Source organism: Rhinolophus sinicus, chromosome 12 (genome assembly GCF_057876585.1).
Source record: "Rhinolophus sinicus isolate RSI-liver-muscle chromosome 12, RSI-T2T, whole genome shotgun sequence".
Lineage (NCBI taxonomy): Eukaryota > Metazoa > Chordata > Mammalia > Chiroptera > Rhinolophidae > Rhinolophus > Rhinolophus sinicus.
Window position 1 is genome coordinate 20,766,100 of NC_142512.1, and position 23,531 is coordinate 20,789,630.

The 23,531-nt window shown below is 34.2% G+C and overlaps 1 protein-coding gene across 3 annotated transcripts in view; it reads right to left on the reverse strand.

The window, feature by feature from the left end:
• Nucleotides 1-23,531, reverse strand: part of TAOK1 (TAO kinase 1) — a 140,244-nt gene that overhangs the window by 108,640 nt on the left and 8,073 nt on the right. The window contains exon 2 of one of the 3 annotated variants that reach the window (XM_019739502.3): nt 17,068-17,146. The exons of the other annotated variants lie outside the window; for them this stretch is intronic. The gene's annotated coding sequence lies outside the window, so the exon portion shown is untranslated. The remainder of the gene's footprint in view (nt 1-17,067; nt 17,147-23,531) is intronic. 3 annotated transcript variants of the gene reach the window in all.

Consider the following 23,531-nt stretch of genomic DNA (forward strand, 5'->3'; position numbering starts at 1 on the left):
TTACAAGTGTACACTTTGGGTACTTTTGATATGTGTATATATGCAGTCTTGATATAACCACAATCAAGAATATTTCCATCACTCTCTAAAAGTTCCCAAGGCCCTTGATCCAATTTCTGTCACTATAGTTTTGCCATTTTTAGACTTCATATAAATGGAATTGGACACACTGTAGTTTTTGGTGGCTCACTTTTTTCACTTAGTATGATGCTTTTCAGATTCATCCATGTTCCTGCTGGCTCGCATTCAACTGTATGGTATAACACAATTTGTTTACCCATTCCTCAGGTGATGTTCATTTGAATTGTTTCCTTTTTTTTTTCTTTTGGCTAATATGAATAAAGCCGTTATGAATATTTATTTGTATAAAAGTCTTTTTGTGAGCCACATGTGTTTTTATTTATCTTGGGTAAATTCCAAGGAGTACGATTGCTGGTAAATACACATGTAACTTTCTAAGTACTGTCATATTGACTGTAATACTTTGGTTTCCCACCAGCAATGTATGTTGTTCCACATCCTCACCAATACTTGGAGTTTGTTGGTCAGTCTTTTTTTCATTTTAAGATGAGTTAAATAAAACATTCTCTACTTTTCCCTGTAGCTAATCTGATAAACTATTAAAGTTAATTAGATGTCAAGACTAGTAAAATACCATCAAAGATACAGAAATTAATCAACCCATAATATTTTAAAACTTTAAAGTTACAGAAATAGAATTCAGAACTGAAAGAAACCATGGAGTACATCCTATACTTTCAGCTGAGGAAACAAAGACAAGAAGTAAAATTACTGAGTCAATCACAATAACAATAATTAGTAGTAGCCATAAATGCAGGCCCTGTTCGAAACACATATATAAACTCATGAGTCTCATAATACTATGAGACCTGTAGTTTTAGTGTCCCCATTTTATAGGGAAACTGAAGCACAAAGATTAATTTACCAAAATTACACAGTCTATAAGTGGTAGAGCTACAATTCAACCCCAAATTCAACACAGTCGTTATACTTAACCACTGACTTTTCTACAGAAAATCAGCGTTCTACCATATGTTGCCGAGTATAATGTGTTCCCGCATACAATGCGCACCCATGTTCTTGGTCCAAACTTTCAGGGGAAAAAATCTTTCGTTTTAATCTTTTAGTTCAAATTTTTATGTGTTTACATTTAGGTACTTGTTTTTTGTATCATAAAGGAATTTTATGTACCAGTAACAAACTTATGATATTTATGCATCATAGAAGGCCTAGAACTCTTCATCATTGCAAGTTCATTGTAAATTCAACAAAACTGATTATCATATTCCAGGGTATTATTTTGCATATGGATATCATTATTGATTTCTAGAGTTACATTTTTAACTCATAAGCATAAATAAAAGAAATTAAAAACATTTATATAGATATGGAATTAGTACTACCCATGTACAATGCTCATCCTTATTTTTCCCTCACAAATTTGGGCTAAAAAGTGCACATTACACACAGTAAAATATGTTAAGTCTCTCTAGAATCTTCTCATTAGATAAGGCATCTTTATAAGAAACTGCCCTTATGTCAGTGGGCCACTTAATATATAATACATCTCCAGCATAAAATTTATAATGAAAACACTAAATATTTTTCTACTTTCTTAGAATTTAGACATGTTTTAAATTCTGTAGGCAGTTTTGAAAGTTTGCCCAGTTAGGTATTAAATGATGCCTTTTTCCTCTTGACAATATACAGATCACAGCATATGTAAGTAAATTGAAAATATCCTGTAAGATATCTTAATATTGAAAAATTCATCAAAGGTCTTAAACTGAAATCTCTACAGGAGCTAGGCAGATAATATAAATTAGCAAAATGGATAAAGGGACAGAAACACATTAGGAACATACATGCCTTTTCTAAAGGAGACTGTCCCTATATGGGTCCAGTCAGTTACTGCCAAGTAGAACTGCAACACTGCAGAATCTTTTCCTGATTTATTAGGAATCATACCCTAGGAAGCACACATCAGTTTACTAGTCTTCTGTTTAACAGAACCTGCAGTTTCTGAAAATCCCATTTGGTTACATCCTATATACTAAACCCAAAACTTAAATAAATCCTTGTTAGCAGTTTGCCTGTTTTCTTCTTTTTCATTCAAGTAGCCAGCAGGGGAAACTGCTCACATTTGTAAACTATAAGATATATAACTATATAATTAATGTATAACAGATATTTTTGAATGAATTCTATGGAAAATCTTCCTACTACATTTTGCTATAACAAATGGTAATAGTGTAAAATATACAATGCAAAAAAAATATTTTTTCAGCATTGTTTTAATTAGTTTCAGGTGTCCAAAACAATGTACTAGGTTAGACATTTACATCCCTCACAAAGTGATAATCCCCCGCCCCCAATCTATTACCCCTCTGACATCGTATATAACTGTTACAATTCCACTGACAATTCCCTATGCTGTACTCCATATCCCGTTTATATATATATATATATATATATATATATATATAAACTCTGGACACTGAAGCACAGGTGAGTTTCCTGGTTGATGGGGGTGATACTTCCTTACTCCACAGGGAGAGGAAGATGGAAGTTCTGCATTTGCAACTCTCTCAGACTTGGCCCTATGTGTCTCTTCATTTAGCTGGTCCTGATTTGAATCCTTTATAATAAAACTGTAACAGGAAGTATAGCCGTCTCCTGGATTCTTTGATTAATTCTAGCAAATTATCAAACCTGAGGGGAGTCATGAGAACCCCTTGGATTTGTACCAGTTAGTCAGAAGTGTGAGTGGTGTTGGAACCCCCAAGAACTTGCAGCTGACATCTGAAGTGAGAGTAGTCTTGTTGGGGACCATGCTCTTAAAACCTGTGGAATCTGATCTCCAGGTGGTTAGTGTCAGAATTGCATTGTAGTATTTTAGACAGAAAGAACATACACTTTACATCTTTCACCTAATGACCTAAATCAGTTGTTTTAGAAGTTATAAAAAGATACTTTCCTGATCCTATCATTCTTTCTGCATTTCTTAAGTAGTAGTTTTTATTTTTTGTACTGCTAAGTTTTCATTTACTACTTCCCAAAATGGTTAGAAAGACACGGTAGAATACATATCAAAAAGTATATTGTAAAATTATAAAGCCCTATATACATGTTAATACTACTAAAGAGAATTAGACTAAAATAATCAGGTCATTTCAAATTAATGTGGGATATATACAAATTTTCTCATACATGCAAAAACTATCTGTGGAAAGATACTTAGAGTACTTGGAAACTGATAGCACTGGTGGCCTCTAATGAACAGATTCAAGAGCCAGAGACACAAAAATGGGAGGGGGACTTTTCACTGTCTTATTTAAAAAACAAATGTTAAAATTAAAATTCATTTTGTGGGGGCCGGCCCGGTGGCTCAGGCGGTTAGAGCTCCATGCTCCTAACTCCGAAGGTTGCTGGTTCGATTCCCACATGGGCCAGTGGGCTCTCAACCATAAGGTTGCCAGTTCAATTCCTCGAGTCCCGCAAGGGATGGTGGGCAGTGCCCCCTGCAACTAAGATTGAACACAGCACCTTGAGCTGAGCTGCTGCTGAGCTCCCGGATGGCTCAGCTGGTTGGAGTGCATCCTCTCAACCATAAGGATGCCAGTTTGACTCCCACAAGGGATGGTGGGCTGTGCCCCCTACAATTAGCAACAGCAACTGGACCTGGAGCTAAGCTGCGCCCTCTACAACTAAGATTGAAAGGACAACAACCTGACTTGGAAAAAACAAAGTCCTGGAAGTACACACTGTTCCCCCAATAAAGTCCTGTTCCCCTTCCCCAATAAAATCTTTAAAAAAAAAAAAACACTTATTGTGGCCATAGCATATACATGAAACTTAGTAACAAATAAGTTTAATGTTTTCACAATTTGCAACTTTCCACACCACACACTCTAGTGTTCTCCTATGCCCATCAACTGATTCTGAGAACTAGAAAAGTAACTGATATAACCATTAAGAATTATTTACAGTACTTGATAAGTATCTAAATGCTAATTGATAAGACAAGCGCCTCTCTTTTCAGCTCTTTCCTTTAATAGGTCATATGGCACCTCTACTTTTCTATTCTTTCATTGTTTAATAATGTAACCACTGTTATAGGAGGGAAAACCAAGCTACAGCACTGTTACAATGATACAAAATTCTTCTAATGTCTCTCTCACACATACACTCTTATTCTCTAAAGTTTGGAAGGGTATAGAAGAAAATGTTGACAGTTGTTGTATGTGAGTGCTAGAATTTATAGAAGACTTATTTCCTTCATTTATCAGTGTTTTTAGTTTGTTTTCAATGAATGTAGTTCGTGTGAATTTTTAAAATGCAAATAAAATTGCGACAATTCTTTCAAGTGTCAGAAACTTCAATACAAAGTAGGAATGAAGCAGGAATTTTTTAAGTTTAATATATAACTCAAAATCTACATGTGTTACAACTTTGCAAAGGAAAAAGATTTTTGTTTAAATTTTTCAAAATTCCATGTGTATATTGAAAAACATTCTATAAATTACTGTGTCAAAGATTTGGGGGACAGAAAAATGATTGTCAAACTATTTAGATATGTACAACTCCACACTACTTATAGACTACTTAGATACCTAAAATTCCACCCAACAAATTTGAAAATCTAAGAGATGATTTTCTGTCAAAACAGAAATTAGCTACAAAACAACTAACTTGAATTCTTCAAAATATGAAGAAAAAGGACCAGGGAAATGCTCTAGAGATTAAAGGAGACTAAAGAGATATGGCAAATAAATGTATATATGGTCCTGGATTTTTTTTTTTTTTTGGGGGGGGGAGCAGTCCAACTTTAAAAAGACACTATTGTGACAAACTGGAATAATCTAAATAGACTATTTGATAAGAGTATTATTAAATTCCTGACTGGAAATTTTATTGTGCTTAGTAGATGAATGTCCTTGTTCTCAGGCAATACATGCTCAAGTTTTCAGTCATGCTTACAACTAACTCACAAGGTTCATTTAAAAAAGCGTGTGAAGTGGAGTACAACATGGGGAGGGTAGTCGGTGGTGTTGTAGCAGCTGTATAAGATGTCAGAGGGGTAGTAGATTGGGGGCAGGCTGTCACTTTGTACACCTGGAACTAATAGTGCGTGTATGTAATACAGCAATAGTTTTATGCTATATGTTAACAATTGGTGAATCTTGATAAAGAGTACATGGGTATTCATGTACTAGTCTTGTAACCTTTCGTTTAATTTTACATTTTTCAAAATACAAAGTGAGGAGGGGGAAAAACTGAAAACAACCTAAAAGTCCAATAGTTGAAAATAATTACTAAAAATTGCTCAAAAGGTAGAAAAACCATAAGAAAATAAAGAGTGAAACAGTGTTACTTCCAATTATGATTTAGAACTTGATAGTTTTATTGGTGAGTACTTTCAAACTTCAATGCAGAAAGGAAGGAAAACTTTCAAATTTGTTTTGATGCATACATAACCCTAAAACAGGAAGAAAAAAACAGCAAAACAAGAAAAGTCCATCAACCAATTTTACTTTGAATTCATATAAAGATGGTGTTTCCAATAGAATATTCAACAATATTGGAATAATGTTTAAATTTGGGATTGCAGATATGAATGCTGTCATTATCCTCTCTGTACCCCTCCACCATACCTATGGAAGACATTGCTAATCCACCACAGCATTCTTCAAAGTCTAGACGCAGTTTTTATCAGCATTCCTAAATTTTATCAGCACTGAAGTAAAATGTAAAACTTATTTCCCATTTCTGGATTTTCTATTTTAAAAAAGCTAAATTAGATTCTTATACCTTACATATCATATGACAAAATTAATCAGAAGTAGATTGATGAGTTTAATCAGAAACAAAAACTGGAAAAAAATAAATTGAAATTTTTATGTCATACTGGGAAAGGACTAAATATAAAAACAAATAAAGGCAGCCAGTTAGCTCAGTCGGTTAGAGCGTGGTGCTCTTAACAAGGTTGCCAATTCGATCCCCACATGGGCCACTGTTGAGCTGGGTCCTCCACAACTAGATTGAAACAACTACTTGCCTTGGAGCTGATGGGTCCTGGAAAAACACACTTAAATAAAGTTGAAAGAAAGAAACCCCAACAAAAAGAGTAGCTAATTATCTACGTAAATGTTAAAACATGTTTTCCCCAAACATTGCTCAAAATTAATAGACAAACCTCAAACTGCTAAAAATATTTTCAGACTAGTTTATGTTAACTAATACAGGATATCAATAAAGAAGTCAGACAAATAAATATGAAAAATAACATCAATAGGCAATTCTCAAAAGAAGGAATACACAAAGTAAGCTCACTCTACACCAATAAAACCATACCAATAAAATCACACATGAAAACAAATCATCTTTTTAGGAAACTGAAATTTCAAGGAAGTTTTTTATTAATAGTAATACCCAGGGCTCTCAAAGGTACATTCTCATACATTTGTAAGAATGTATGAAAAATAAAAATGTACAATAATTCACATTTCTGGAAAGCAATGCAGGACTAGATACCAAGAACCTTAAAAATGTTCTGCTCTTTGACTCAATTCTACCTCTAGAAATTAAAGGAAACATACTAAATATGTTCTAAAATACTAAAAATTAAAAATGATCTACATGTCTACTACTGGAGAGTTAAGTAAGTGAATCAATTTGATGAACTTCTACAAAGCCATTTTTTAAATTTCATTTTCAAAGAATATTAATGGTATGGGAATGTGGCCACAATAAAAGCTTTAGTAACAGGTTAAATGTATTGTATAAATGCAATTTTTAAAAATACATCAGTAACATTATTGTGTCCTAAGTACTAAGTACATTACATCCATTATTTATCCTCTTAGAGGGACTCAGTAGCTCTTAAGATGTTATGATTAAGACTTTACACATAATATACTTAGCAAAGTACCTGGCACACAGCAGTAAAAAAGTAATATTTACTTTTATTATCACCATATTACAAATGAGAAATTCAAGATTCAGAGAAATCAAGTGATTTGCTAAAATCACATAGCTAATAAGTGGTGGAAGAGAAATCTGAACCCAGGGGATTTTAATTCTAGAATTCCTATTTTTAACTACTATACTATATACTGCCTGTACATTAAAAATACAGAGAAGCAATAATAAAGGAAGTAACACCAAAGCAGTGATATCTCTGGGTATTAAAACCAGGGATGGTTTTTATCTTCCAAATGTTCTACATCTATCCATGATTTACTTTTAAAACGTTTTCCAGAGAACTTTAAAATATCAGTAACACAAATACCAACATTACAATACCTAGAAGTTACAAAATCTGCATCCAAAGCTTTGCCTTGTTAGTTCAATATCACAATGCTTTCAAAAGTGGCAGCATATTTTCTGACAAAGGGAAACCACTGATCTAAGCTCAATAATCAAAGTCTAATGAGCTTAGAATAGTTTTTAATGTTATTCAATAAATATTAGTCACACAATTTTTCCCCCAAGAAATTTAAAGAGAATAGTTAAAATACTCAATATGCCCAAATGTATAAAGTAATGCTGTGGTGATTTATCAGTGTATCATCAAATTAATATGAGGGGGAAATAAAGAAAAAACACTTTCATTCTGGGATAACTATTTCCATTGTGGATCTACAGTAACTTGGATAATTGTAATTTAGGTAAGGCAAGAATAATTCCTTACCAAAAGGAATATTTTTCAATATTTAAAACAGATTGCTTTTCAATTGTTATTTTAGATTTAGATTAGCCCTTTTTGCCCTTTTTACTAGTCTTTCCCCAGGATATATTCTGGGTTCTGCCATTCTCCAAAGGAGAACTGTCCTAACATATTTATCTTAGTTGCCTTCTAGATTGAAGAATCTTGTCACATTCTCTTATTAGCTCTAATAACTCAGAATCAAACTCTCTTTACATTATTTTTTATTACCAGTAACTCAAGAGATAACTGTGATAAAGCCCTGGAAAAGTACTAATCAGCTATGTTATTAGAGAGAAAAGAATGGGCAACCCATTTATTTACTACATAGAAAGTTCAATGGTACTATAAAATTATGTATTTGACATTTCCACTTGAATATCTTAAAAGGCACTTCTAACTCAACATAATCTAGTCACTCAAACCAACCTTCTTCCTGTGTGTCCTATATAAAATAAAGGAAACCAACCTAATGCATCCAATTCAACAAGTCAGAACCTAAGTGTGATTTTTTTGATATCCCCCCCTTCCTTCACTCATAACCTTATCCATCACCATGACCTAAATCTTTCTCAAATTGGCCCACTTTCTTCCATCTCCACAATCACCTCCTTAGTCCATCCAGGCTACCACTTTATCTCACTCGGGCTACTTACTATAACAACCTCCAAAAGGGTGCCATTGCATCCACTCTTGGCCCCACTCCAATCCATTTGGTCTACTACAACCAGAATGACCTTTCAAAATGCAAATCTGATTATGTCATTCCCTCTATTTAAGTTTTCAGTGCCTCTACACTACTTTGGTTGAAACAAAATCCTTAATGTAATGTTCAAGAATTGCATGGTCTGACTCTACCTACCTCGTTAGTTTCATCTCCTTCTAACTTCCTGTGCTCTGAAGACACAGGCCTCGCAGTTTATCACCAAGCCTTGAACACACAGTACCTAAGAACACAGGTTCTGGAATTATATTATCTAAGTCCCCTAACTGGATCTGCTAACATACGAACTGTTGGCAGTTAAGTTGTTGGGCAAGTAACTTAATCTTTCTGAACTCAGCTTTCCCATCTCTAAAATAAGGGAAATAATACCTGTCATGGGGATTTTGTGAGGGTAAATGAAATCTGTGTAGAAAACATAGTGCTCATACCTAGTAAGCACTTCATGCCATACTCCTTTCCTTTCTTCAATTTCTGGTTATCACCTGGTTATCATCCCTAGTGGGAAACTTTCTCCAACGCAACTCTTTTTCCAGGCACAATTAATTGGGTATGTGTGTGTGTGTGTGTATGTGTGTGATGCTTCCATAAGATTTGCTTACACTCAATTAGCACTTACATCATCTCATTGTTCTAAATTACTTGTTTATGTATCTGTCTCACTCTACCACTAGGTAAGTTCCTTAAAGGCAGAGGCTACTTATTTTTCTCTGAGTCTGATGTACCTAACACAATGTCTCTCAGAGATAGTAGGCATTCAAGAAATGTCAATGAATATAGAAATTCTATAGGTGAACAATGAAAAATATGGTTTTAATAAGCAGGAATTGTGAAAGTACATATAACATTTTGGTGCACATTCACATTTTGTCAAAGTGTGATCCACAGCAACCCGCATGAGAACTGCTTCATGTTTTTAAAATGCATACTCCTAGGCCCCTCATCTAACCTAAATAGGAATTTTTGGAAGTGTGGTGCAGGAATCTGTAATTTTTTTTTATAAGCAGCTTTTTTTGATAAGCCAAAGGATGAGAGTTGCTGAATTAGAATAATGAAAGCTAATACAATTATTAAATGTAAATTTAAGAAAATATATAACATAATGGTCAATCAACAGTGTCCTTAAAAGTAACGAAACTAATTGAACCTACTATTGAATCAAAATTGATTATTTATAAGCCAAGACTATTAGGTTTTGTTCAATAATTTCTGAATATGAGAATCTGAGGAATAAAATACAATTGTCTTAAGATTATTTCCAATATGATATTCTCCCTAACACAGACTTAACTTAGAAGTGGAAAGGGGCAACAATTGAAAATAGAAACAATTTAGCCTATACCAAATCATGCCCAAACCTGAGAAGAAGTAATAACCAGCAAAATATGAACTACTTTTGATTATTTAAGACACATCTGCTGTTACCTCCATTATAAATTCCATTGTATGAAGATCCACTTGTAAGTTACATTTCTAAGCTTTATGCCCTCCCTAGTATTCTCAAAAAAAAATAGAAGGCAGATGCCCCAGTTGAGCAATACACAAGTTTTATGGCTTTCCTTCCATTCATTATGCAACTGAATAGACAACTTTTTAACTAATATTTAGAGAGAGAATGAGTCGAAACACAAACCCTGAATTTTTGTCGTTTTTGTTCAAATGGAAGATAAAGCTCTTGTGGGGTTTCCCAAATCTCAATACAGTTTTCCTTTAATACTAAAGTAAAATCACAAGATAAAAATTTAATTACTTTACTATCAACAAAATCTGGTATATTGATTAGATCTTAGAATTTCTTTCAAAATAAAAATAGCACACGAGGTCTGACAATTAAGTTTGCGAACTTATTGCAATGCTGTTGCTAAAATTTTTTGATATCAGAGGAATTATTATGAATTTGTACCAATCGGACAAACAGTTAAGTAAGTTTACTATTTGGAAGTGCTGAAAAGGCTGCGTGAAAAAGTTAGATGACCTGAACTTTTCGCCAACAATTCATGGCTCTTGCATCACGACAATGCACCAGCTCACACAGCACTGTCTGTGAGGGAGTTTTTAGCCAGTAAACAAATAACTGTATTGGAACACCCTCCCTACTCACCTGATCTGGCCCCCAATGACTTCTTTCTTTACCCAAAGATAAAGGAAATATTGAAAGGAAGATATTTTGATGACATTCAGGACATCAAGGGTAATATGATGACAGCTCTGATGGCCTGGCCCTTCCAGAAGGAGTTCCAAAATTGCTACAAAGGGTGGACTAGGCACTGGCGTCGGTGCATAGCTTCCCAAGGGGAGCACTTCGAAGGTGACCATAATGATATTCAGCAATGAGGTATGCAGCACTTTTTCTAGGATGAGTTCGCAAACTTAATTGTCAGACCTTATACCCATGATTTGTATTCATCTTTTGTTATCGGTATATATTATTACAATTTTAATACAGTTATTTCCTTTCTTAAAATGAGCATACATTTTTTTTGGCACCCTCTGTATTTATTAGTGCTATTCTCTTCCTTTGAAATGCTACCCACCAAACACCATCTCTGCCTATAAATTTTATCCACCCTTCCAAATCTATTTCAGTTGTTCCTTTGTATGTAAAGTCTCATCAATTCCACAAACCCACTAGCATATTGTAGGGGGAAAAAGCTCATGTCACTTTGTATGTTTTATTACATATTCTCCAGTCACTTATTTCTATATGGGTTACATTCTTCCACTGACCCCACTAACTCTTCCAAAAGGCAAAAGAAGAAGTAGAAATGTGTCAAGTAAGTGCTGTCACAGTTCAACCAATAATGATGTCACACTACAGCACAGGGAATATAGTCAATAACATCGTAATGATAACCTTATTCAGTGACAGACGGTCACTAGACTTATGGTGATCACATCGTAAAGTGTATAAATATAGAATCATTATGTTTTATACCTGAAACTTTTATAATATTGTAAGTCAACTATACTTTAATGAAACTAAAAATAATGTCACAATATTGGCCATAATACAATGACAAAATTTAAACCAAATTGTTTTTGAAATTTGGTGCAAATTTAGGATCAGCTTCTGCTTCTGAGCAATGACAAAATAACTGGGACAGGATTTATCTTCCTGTTATAAACACCGGCAAAACTGGAAAAACATAAAATTCTTTTTCAGACACTGGACGAGGCAACACATGACCTCAAGCTCTGAGAGGAGTGAAACAAATAGAAAAGTTCTATGGTTACTGGCTTTCTACCTGGAAACACTTTCCAGAATGTAGTACAGGGAAAGGAACTCCAAGTAAAGCATGGCGGTCTCTCTGAACTCAAAAGACAGAGATCAGAGTTCAGTTAGGCCAATCAACAGATAGAGAAAGTGGGCCTTTTAGGGAAAGAATTCCAGAACTGTTTAGGGGATGGTTTAGTATTTGACTGAATACTGTGCTACATATGCACAGGGTGAAACTCCACAGGGCCAGGCAAAGAACAAGTGTTAGGAGGCTGAATGCCCAGAGGTTATACGAAGCTGGGAGGGAGTCGGATTTCCAACTCAACCACAGTGGAGAGTCTGTGTTGGAGACGTGGAACATTCAGTAGAGACCCCAAGGGTCATACCTTAACAGCAAGGCTAAATTAGCCCCTGCATAAAGACTTTTCTAAATTCATTTTAATGAAGCTTAAAAATAGTGAATAAGTAACAATTGTCACCCCAATAAATTTTTAAAAATAGTGAATAAGAAACTCACTTTAAATATAAAGACAAAAATAGGTTAAAAGCAAGGAAGCTACACCACGCAAACACTCCAGTTAAGAATACTGGAGTAGCCCTAAGATACATCCAAAAGGATTGAAAGCAGGGGCTCAACGAGATACTTGTGCACCATAGTTCGTAGCAGTATTATTCACAACAGCCCAAAGGTATGAACAACTCAAATGTCTCATTCTAAGCAATTACTATGAGTTAAGTCAAAGGAAAGTTTCCACAAAAAAGAGGAGCAAAACATCCTTTAAAAATGTAAAAACTGAGGGGGGAAAATATCAGTTTTGACCATATGCTAAAATATATAATTATCACAGCAAATCATTAACATTAAGGTTTAGTAATGATCCACGTTCCCAAACCCAAATACATACAGTAACTCACAGGGGAAGTGACTACGAGAAGATGAAGCATTCTTATTTCCACAAGCTGGAACCACCCTTGCTTTCAGATTGCAATTAGACAATATCAAGACCTACCGGTAAGCCAAAACAAGCACAATTCAGTCAATATTCACCAGGCCTCTACCCCAGTCCCAGACACTATCCTAGGTGCTGGGGATTCAGAAATGATTAAGTGGGAGAAGCAAATATAGGAACAATTTCACTTAAGAACTATTTATTAAATAATAAAAGATGAGTAAAAGATAGTATCTGCCTTGACTGAGCTTACTCCTTTTTGAAAATTAATGAGTTCAAACTTTGCCTCTCTAAAGTACCAAGCATGGCACTAAATAGAATTCCAAGGAGGGAGACTAAAATCTCAAATCAGTTTTAAAAATTTTACTCAACATAGTTTTAAAGTTAAATCAGGCTAAAAAACTGACAAATATATACTTTCATCTTGCGTTAATAGAAAAAGCCACTCAATATGTTCTACTTGATTTATTGCATTAATTTCTAGTATATAACCACTCATTTTACGATGATCCAATTATTTTCTCTAAAACTTCTCATAGAATAACTAGCTTTTTTTCCATAAAATACAATGGACACTAAATCTTATATGTGACTATTTCTCTCCTTACTTTGGAAAAAAGCATGGAAGAACAAATTCTAAGTCTACTTCTTTCAATAGTAATATCACGAAGATATGTTAAAGAGGATAGCTCTCATGTTAAGTGTTCTTAATTCAAAAACAAAACCACAAAAAACACAAAAGAACATAAGGAAATTTTTGGAGAGGATGGATATGTTCAGTGTCTTGACTGTGGTGAGGTATCACAGGTGTATGCTTATGTCCAAACTCATCAAAATGTATACACTAAATATGTACAATTATTTGTATATCAATTATACCTCAATAAATCTTAAAAAATAATAAATACCATGGATACTTTCAGAGTATTTTACTAGAGGACTCATCTTGTTATCCTACCTTTATTTTTCACCTGCTTATTTCTATTGTCTATTTAGTATTATTTTTTTATGTTACCTAAAATCAAGTAATTTAACATGTATAACTTTAAAACATTGTGCTTTTTGTGGATAAAATTGAATGGGCATCTTTCAATGCCAAGTCAAAAGACAGTATTTAAATATTTGAAGTAAGAAAACCCCCAAAATTACTTTATCTGCATTAAAATTTATAATTGTATATAATATTAGAAGGGGTCTTAAATTCTTTCAAAGTTTAAAGTAGTCTACTTTGTCTCCTTTTTTAAATTACCCATAGTATTTCGTATTTGTACCAAACAGTCCGGCACTTAATTATATAGTAACACCAAATATTTTACATCCTCAAAGATTTTTCTTAGCAACTTAAGCATACCCCTTTGAGAATCAAAAGTTTATTTTATATTTTTCCAAAGAAGATATACAAATAGCCTGTAAGCAAATTGAAAACATGGCATCATTAGTCACTAGGGAAATGCAGATCAAAACCACAAAGAGATAGCACTTCACACCCACAAGGATGGCTTATAATTAAAAATAAAAAAAAATTTAACAGAAAACAACTGTTGGAATAGATGTGGAGAGACTGGAACCCTTGTGCATTGCTGGTGAGAATGTAAAATAGTTCAGCCATTATGGAAAACAGATGGCAGTTCCTCAAAGTTAAACACAGAATTACCATATGACCCAGCAATTGCACTCCTAGACATATACCACAAGAACTGGAAACAGGTACTCAAAGAAGTACATAAACACACATGTTCATAGCAGTACTATTTATAATAACAAAAATGTCCATCAACAAATGAACGAATAAACAAACTGTAAATACAGAAAAAGAATATTACTCAACCATAAAAAGGGATGAAATACTAATACATGTTACAATGTGGATAAAGCTCCAAAACATTATGCTAAGTGAAAGAAGTCAGATACAAACAGTTGTACAATGTACAATTCCATTTGTCTGAAATATCCAGAATAGGCAAATCTACAGAGGCAGAACAAAGATTGGTGGTTATCAGGAGCAGGGGCAAAAGAAGAGGGAGCAACAGCTTAATGGGTAAAGGGTTTGCACCCACAATAAGTAAAATGCTTTACTTAACCTAGAATGGAGGTGATGGTTGCACAACACGAATGTACTAAGTGCCACTGAATTGTTCACTTTAAAATTGTTATGTCAATTTTGCCTCAATTTTTTAAAAGTTTATTTTAACCATTTGGGATAGAAATATTTCCTAACTGTATCAGGTACTTCCATACAGTTGTGTTTCCTTTTTATAAAGCAAAACACACTGAACATAATACTATTTTTCTGTTGACTCAGGATCATCACTGTGAATAACAACGTACGAGTAAGTCATCCCTCTTGTGTCTTAATTATCTCTGAGCCTCAGTTGTCTCATCTGTAAAATGTCATATTTTGGCTTTTGAAAATCCACAAATACTTTTGAAAATCCAATTAGGTTACAAATTCTTACCCTAGAAGAATGTACACGTGTACACATGGCAAATTGCATACACCCTCAGGAAGTTCACAGACCTATTGCGACCACACAAGCAACTCCCATGGGTTCAGTATTAAAGGAAGCAGGGAGGCCTAATTATATTCTCTCTATGATCCTTCCCAGTTCTAAATTTCAGATTCTACTGTAGTCTCACATACTGGGACAGCCTCAAAATCTACATAGGTTCATGGAGCTGTGCTTTTTACTTCTTGTGGGTTTATAAATAGTTGTCCTACTTCTCTGTCAAGTTCTCTACTATGACTGCTACTTGCTGTCCAACACTGAAGGGAACTTAAATTTTAAAAATTTAGTTAGATTCTATTTAACAATTAGTACTATGTGTCCTACGCTAGGCATTATAAGAGAGGGACGCAAAATAACCACAGTCCTACTAAAGTTAAGATGAGTAAGTAATTACAAAAAAGGAAAATACCTCATTAAGTCCTAAACTGGGATACTGAGGTCCAAAAAGAACTTAAAGAAGGACAGTATAAGCTAGAGCAGTTGGAGACAATTTTAATGGAAGATTTGAAATGGACAGGGAGAATCGGCCAGATGTGATCCAAGGGCGCTAAGAGGACCTCATGAACACAGGCAGCGCAGATGTAACACAGGCTGTACGCTGGGCGGTAAGAGGAAATAAAGCTGCATAGATATGGAAAGGCCAATCACAGATAACTTTAAAAATTAAACAAAAGAATTATGTGCACCATCAACAAAAGACAACCTATGGAATGGGAGAAAATACTTGCAAATCATACATCTGATAAAGGGTTAATATAAAAATAATACAAAGAACGTACACAACCCAAGGGAGAGAAAAAACAAAAAACCCCAAAATCTGATTTTAAATTGCATACAAGATATGAATAGACATTTTTCCAAATACATAGAGATGGCCAACAGGTAAATAAGAAGGTGCTCAACATCACTAATTATCAGGGAAATGTAAATCAAAACCACAATGATATATCACCTCACCCCTGTTCAAATGGCTGTTACCAAAAGATACGACATAACAAGTATTGGAGAAGATGTGGAGAAAAGGGAACGCTCCTTCACTGTTGGTGGAATTATAAATTGGCACAGCCACTTTGGAAAACAGTATGAAGGTTCCTCAAAAAATTAAAAATAGAACTACCACATGGTCCAGCAATTTTATTTCTAGGTATTTATCTGAAGAAAACAAAAACACTAACTTGAAAAGAGATATGCACCCCCATGCTCACTGCAGCATTGTTTACAATAGCCAAGACATGGAAGCAACCTACGTGACCATCAGTGAACAAAAGCATAAAGAAAATGTGATACACACACACACACGCGCGCACACACACACACACACGATAGATTATTATTCAGCCATAAAAAGGATGAAATTTTGCCACTAGCAACAACATGGATGGATCTTGAGGGCACAATGCTAAGTGAAATAAGTCAGACAGAGAAAGACAAAAACTATGACCTCACTTATACATAGAATTTAAAAACAAACAAGCTCATAAAGAAAACAGATTGGTGTCATACGGTGACTACAGTGAATACTGTACAGCACATTTGTAAGTTGCTAAGAGATCTTAAAAGTTCTCATACAAGAAAAAAATGTAAATACATGTATATATGGTGACAAATGTTAACTAGACTTATTGTGGTGATCATTTCATAATATATACAAGTACCGAATCATTATGTTGTTTACCTGAAACTAATAATGTTCTATGTCAATTATACCTCAATTTAAAAAATGGCTTATTTGCGAAAATAATAAAGAAGTCAAAACAGATGATGAGGGGTGGTTATTGAGGGGGAAGGGACAAGAGGGAACCTTCCAAAATGTTAGAAACTTTCTATAACTTAATCTGAGTGGTGGATACATTTGTAAAATTTCATTTGTGCAGTTTATTATTTGTACATTTTACCACAATTGAAAAAAAAAAGACACAAATAGTTACCAGATGATACTGTACCTTTGTAAGTTTGAACGGGTAACAGAAGAGTGGTGTGTTAGGAGATAACTCTTATATAAGAGGAATTAAGTAAGAGGAACTAAAATGAGAACAGAAAAGAGAGCATTTTAAGTAATTTAAAAGTAAGGTACTAATACTAGCTAACACTTATATAACACAATATGCCAGTTACTGTTCTAAGAGCAATACATATGAGTATAATAATGCATCTAATCCCAAATTATCCCCATCTTACAAATGGTGCAACTGAGACCCAGACAGGTTACATAATTTGCTCAAGGTCACAAAGCAATGAGAACATCCATGATGATAAACTTTCTTTTTCACCACTCCAAACCACATACATACCCATGAATATACAGCAAAAAAAAAACAAAAAAAAAAAACTAAAAGTGGCAATCTTAACCTATCAACTAAAACAGGAACTAAAACCGCACTTACAGGGATGGAGTGCATCCAGCAGCAACATCCCTTTTCCCCAACTTGTACCTTCAATGTCAGCACCATCTTCTCACCAATTTTAGTCAACATTTCCACCTCACTATAAACCTCACTCAGCAAGGACACCATCTGCATAACTACTCATATGTCCCCTATTCCTAATACAGGTTTTCAAAAAAATTACATTAAATATCCGTGAAAAAGAGAACAAAGGATGAAACATATTTCAAAGGAAGAAACCCTATGATTTTATAACTACTGGATGAGTACAGGTGAGGAGATTAAAAGAATCAAAAAAAAATCTCAAAAGTTTCTAGTTTGCAAGACTTTAGAAAGATTATTAACGGAAATAAAAATACTTGTCCATAAAAAAGCTTATACACAAATGTTCACAGCAGCTTTACTCAGAATAGCCAAAAACTGGAAATAATTCAAATATCAATCAACAAGTGAATGGATAAATTGTTGTATATCCAAACACTAGAATATTACTAAGCAATTTAAGAAAGGAACTACTGATACCCTGTTTCCCCGAAAATAAGACCTAGCCGGACAATCAGGTCCAATGCATCTTTTGGAGCAAAAATTAATATAAGACCCGGTATTATTATATTTATATTATTTATATTATATTGTTTACATTACATTACATTATATATAAGACCCGGTCTTATTTTACTATTAATTTTTGCACATTAGAGCTGATTGTCCAGCTATTGGTCTTATTTTCGGGGAAACACGGTATATGCAACAATATGGATAAATGTCATAGACATTACGCCAAAAGAAAGAAGCCAAACACAAAAATATATACTGTATGATTCCATTTCTATTAAACTCTAGAAAAGACAAATCTAATTAACAGTAACAGAAGTCACATCAGTGACTAACTAGGAATAAAAATGGGATGAGACTGATTGCAATGGGCTCTGGGGAATTTTCAGAGGAAATAAAAATGTTCTTTATCTTCAGTAGGGTAATGGTTACAGCCATTGATCTATACACCAAAAAATGCGTGAATTTTACTGCAAATAAATTATACCTTGTTAAAGTTGACTTAAAAAAAACATGTTAATTAACATTGAAACAGGTAGGTAAATAAAAGGATCCTCTTACAAGATGAAAAAGATCAATTTATTTTAGATGTGTTGAACCTGATGTGTCTACAGATATCCAAGAAATATAAGACATTTCAGGCAGGCAGTTGGGTATAAAGGATGGGGTTGGGAAAGGCAGTGGAAAAAGGAGAGAAAGAAGATCAGAGCAAGAAACAAAAGTATCAAGTGCTAAGAAACATCTAGTTAGCAGCAGAAAGAACCACTAAAATAAAATTTTTAAGAAGGGAGTGATAAATAGTGTTAAGCATTATAAGGAGAAGATATAAAAGACCATCATCCATGAATTTATTCTCCTTGTGAATTCTAAAGCTGTCTTTCATAAACACCTTTTTTTTCTTTCTAGCACTTAACATAGTACTTTGCAAACAGAGAGAGTGTCTCTCTCTAAACTCAAAAGTCCTGTTCCCTGAAAATCTATCTAACAAACAAACTGATGTTTCAGGCACTTAAGATATAAAAAGAAAACAGGGTCAGGAGGACTAAAGTCACAAGTAGATTTCCGCTCTTAGAAAATTTTTTTACATTTTTCTGCACACATTAAATTACTAAGTAAATACCAATGTTATATATCCTAAATTAGCCATGTGCATCATACAATTAATTTGCTAAAGACAGACTTTTCATGTTTCTCCTCAAAGTTTTGATGAAGTGCTTGTAAATGTTTACTGTTCTTCTGCAGACTTGCATACTAAGAGGGTTTTTTTCCCCCTACTACAATGTTTAATGCCAACTGTCTTTGAAAGGATACACAAGATATGTGGTTGCCTGTAGGAAGGGGTACAAGGTGGCAGGGTAACTTACTTTTCATGTTACAAATTTTTGTATCTTTTGTATCTTCAAATAACTTATTCTAAATAACTTTTCCCCATTATTTAAGGCCTTTCTGATTTCAAGGCAAAAGCTGCTTATTTTCCAAAGACCCACCATGGCCTGAACGGCAAGGATAGCTGGGATGATGGAAATGCTTTGACTAACTTTTCAGAGGCCTTCCCCATTACAGAGAGCCTTAGCTCTGTCCATTAACTTCATGTTAAAGTACTGTCAGCCTCTCAAAGATAAGCACTTTCCTTCCAACAGAGGTAAGAAGACAGCTTTACAGACCAAATTTACTTGTTTCCTTTAATCTTTCCTAAGGTTTTCTTATAAAAACCCCTACTTCTGACTCAGCCTTCTACTTTACTTTCTATTCCTAACAGCCAGACTCCCTCTTATTCTAATTATCAACACCCCCATGACTAGCAATTCACAAACCTGAAAGGAAATCCTGTCTAAGAAAGAGTAACTGATGAAAGATTCTCACTCAAACACTTATAATAAATAGGTAGCCTTAAAGAACAGGTTCAGTAGAGTAATATAGGCAGAAATCAGATAGAAGGTTGTAAAAAAAAAAAAAAGGAAAGAAAGAAAACAATAAGAAACAGCAACTTTTAATCCTGTGAATCTTTAATATGCAGTGAAATGGTCTAAACTTGTGAAATTTCAGAAAAAAAGTCTTAGAGAAAAATGTTATTTACAGGAAGAAACCACTGCTAATTCATTTAAGTCTAATGAACAATATTTGATTGATTAGTCATAAAGCTTTTTCTCCCTCCCTCCGCCCCTACTGCCAAGTAGGTGCTACTCAACCAAGTAGAATACAACTAGCTCATGCTTTCCAGACACACTCCTAGCTCCATCACTTACTGGCTATGTGATCTTAAATGAGTTATTATTAACATCAGTTTCCTCAGTATAAAGTGGGACTACCATCTACCTTGCAGAAATGTAAACAATTAAAATAAAAGTAAAGTATGTGACACACAGTAAATGCTCAGTAAGTGGTAGCTTTTACTACTACTAAGATTCGTACCGTAAATTTCAACATAATTCACTTTTTAAAAGACTAAATAAGCTATAACTCAACATATGACAAATATTTACCATGGTTGAAATATTTCAGTTCTTTTCAGGACACTTAGTAGGACTGCACTTTCTTATCCTCTGTGAAATCTCTTAAGGTCAGATAACTTGCTTGGCCAGTGAACAATAAGCCAAAAAGACAGGACCCTCTCTTCTAGGTAGACCCTTTAAGAGCCGGTGAGTTTTATTAGCATAGCAAGTCTCTTTCCCATTGCCACAGAGATCACAGAACCATGTGTTGAGATGGAGCCTCCATCAGTCTCAGACCTTGCCTATCAAGAACAAGCAGAATCCCCCACCAACCCACACTATACATATAGCATGTCAAGCAAAAAATTTGTCCTATTAAAAGCCACTAAAATTTTTGAATTTGAATGCTTACACTTAATATTCATGCAGTTTTCTGCATTAATTATGCCTCAATAGTTAAAAATATATGGCCCCAAAGTATCTTTTCAGCTTCATGTTACCAAACATCCATCCCAAAGCAAATAAATAGCCTATAGCCACAAATTATTAGTCATCACCCTCTTAGATATTGATCTTCCATGCTCTCGGGTATGTAATACTCTTTCCACTCCTACTTTTCCTCAAGACTCACATAAAGTCTCACTCCCTCACGGGTCATTCACCAAAACATCCCTTAACTCTACTTCACTTGTGCTATAACAGCTCTTTGTACATTCTGCTTATCGTATCCTTAACATTCATTACACCAGCAAATCTCAATCAGAGGTGATTTTATTCCCCAGGGGACATTTGGCAATGTCTGGACACTTTTGATCATCACAACTAGGGGAGGGAGTACAACTGGCATCTAATGTGAAAAGGCCAGGGATGCTGAAAAACATCCTATAATACACAGCACAGATCCCCATAACAATGAATTATCCTACCTAAAACGTCAATACTGTCATGATTGAGAAAACTTGCACTGCATTCTTGTCTGTATTTGTTGGCAAGTCTGTATCCCTACTACACTGGAAAATGGATGTGCTCAAATCTTACTCATGTCTGCATCCTGGCACAGTACCTAGCAAAGAACACTAAAAACTGTATAATAAAATAGATGTGTCATTACTGAACCTATTTTGGTAAGCACAGTGCTTAACACAGCACTCAAAAGTTATAGAATAAATACATGTGTTATTACTGAATCTTATTTTGATACCAAAGCTACACAGCTTACTGGCTAAACTGGTAGTCTTTAAATTCAAATTCCATCAATTACTATCTTGACTTGGTGTTTTCATAGTTTCATACCAAGAAAACCATAAATTTTTCTTGATACAAAGAGTAACATTTTTTTCCAGTTTTGAGAAATAACTTGACATACATCACTGTGTAAGTTTAAGATGTACAGCATGGTTTGATTTACATATATTGTGAGATAATTACCACAGGTTTACTTAAAATTCATGTCATATAAATACAATAAAAAGGAAAAAAATTTCTCGTGATCAGAACTCTTAGGATCTACTTTCTTATCAACTTTCCTATACATCATACAGAAGTGTTAACTATAGTCATCATGTTGTACATTATGTTTCTAGTATTTATCTTAACAGTGTAAGTTTGTACCTTTTAACCACCTTCCCCCAACTCCTCTTCCTCCCCCCCACCCCTCCCACCTCTGGTAACCACAATTCTGATCTCTTTTTCTATGAGCTTGGTGGGGGTTTGTTTGTATTAGATTTCACATATAAATGAGATCATACAGTATTTGTCTTTCTCTGACTTATCTTGCTTAGCATAATGCCTTCAAGGTTCATCCATGTTGTCACACATGGTAGGATTTCATTTTTTATGGCTGAATAATATTCCATCATATATTTGTATAAATATACACCACAACTTCTTTATCCATTCTTGCATCAGTGGACACTTAGGTTGTTTCCATGTCTTGGCTACTATAAATAATGCTGCAATAAACATGGGGATGCAGGTATCTTTACAAGTTAGTGTTTTCCTTTCCTTTGTATACACTTCCAGAAGTGGAATTGCTGGATGATAGTTCTATTTTTGATCTTTTAAGGACCCTCCATACGGTCTTCCATAGTGGCTGAGCCAATTTACAACCCCACCAACAATGCACAGGGGTTCTTTTTTCTCCACCATCCATGCCAGCATTTGTTATCTCTTGTTTTTTTAATGGTGGTCAGTCTAACAGGCAAGAGGTGATATATCATTGTGGTTTTAATTTGTATTTCCCTAATGACTAGTGATGTTGAGCATCTTTTAATATACCTGTTAGCCATTCATATATCTTCTTTGGAAAAATGTCTATTCAAGTACTCTGTCCATTTCTAATTGGATTATCTGTTGTTGTTTTGCCAAATCATAAATTATAACCTATGTGAATACCTTAAGTGTTAAATTGAAATTGATTTCTGTATTAAGTTAAGCATGAGTAAACCAAATAGCTCAAAAACTATGCTTCAAAATAATTTTAAAAAGAGTTTCAAAAAATGTTGTAATCTCATATTACAATGCTATCTGAATAAGATAAGGTAAAACAATGCATACTAAAATTTGGGATACCATGTCACCTAACTTTATATGTTAAGAAACAGAATGGTGGTAAACCTCAACATATCAATGGTCATAAACAATGGCAGTTTTTGCATTATTTAATGAACATTTCATCTCTCAACAATAGAATAATTTTATTGTTAATAACTGGATTTACCACCTCAAAGATAGTCATAAAACATTTTAGATGTTTGCTTACATTTTACCATTCCTACCCTAATATATTCCATGCCAACACCTGGAAGGTTGAATGAAAATCTATTTACAAGCCTCTTAAATTAACCAGATGCCTTGTTAAATTTAGTCATTTAGAGTGCATAGAGTATAAAATATTGGGAGGCTAATTCTCTAACTTAGGCTAAATTTTTAAAAGAATGATTCATTACGAAAATATCTACATTCCAAACCTGATAAATAAAAATAAAAGTTCTTTATTTGACTTTTATTTAAAGTTTTCAAAACACACAACTTCCA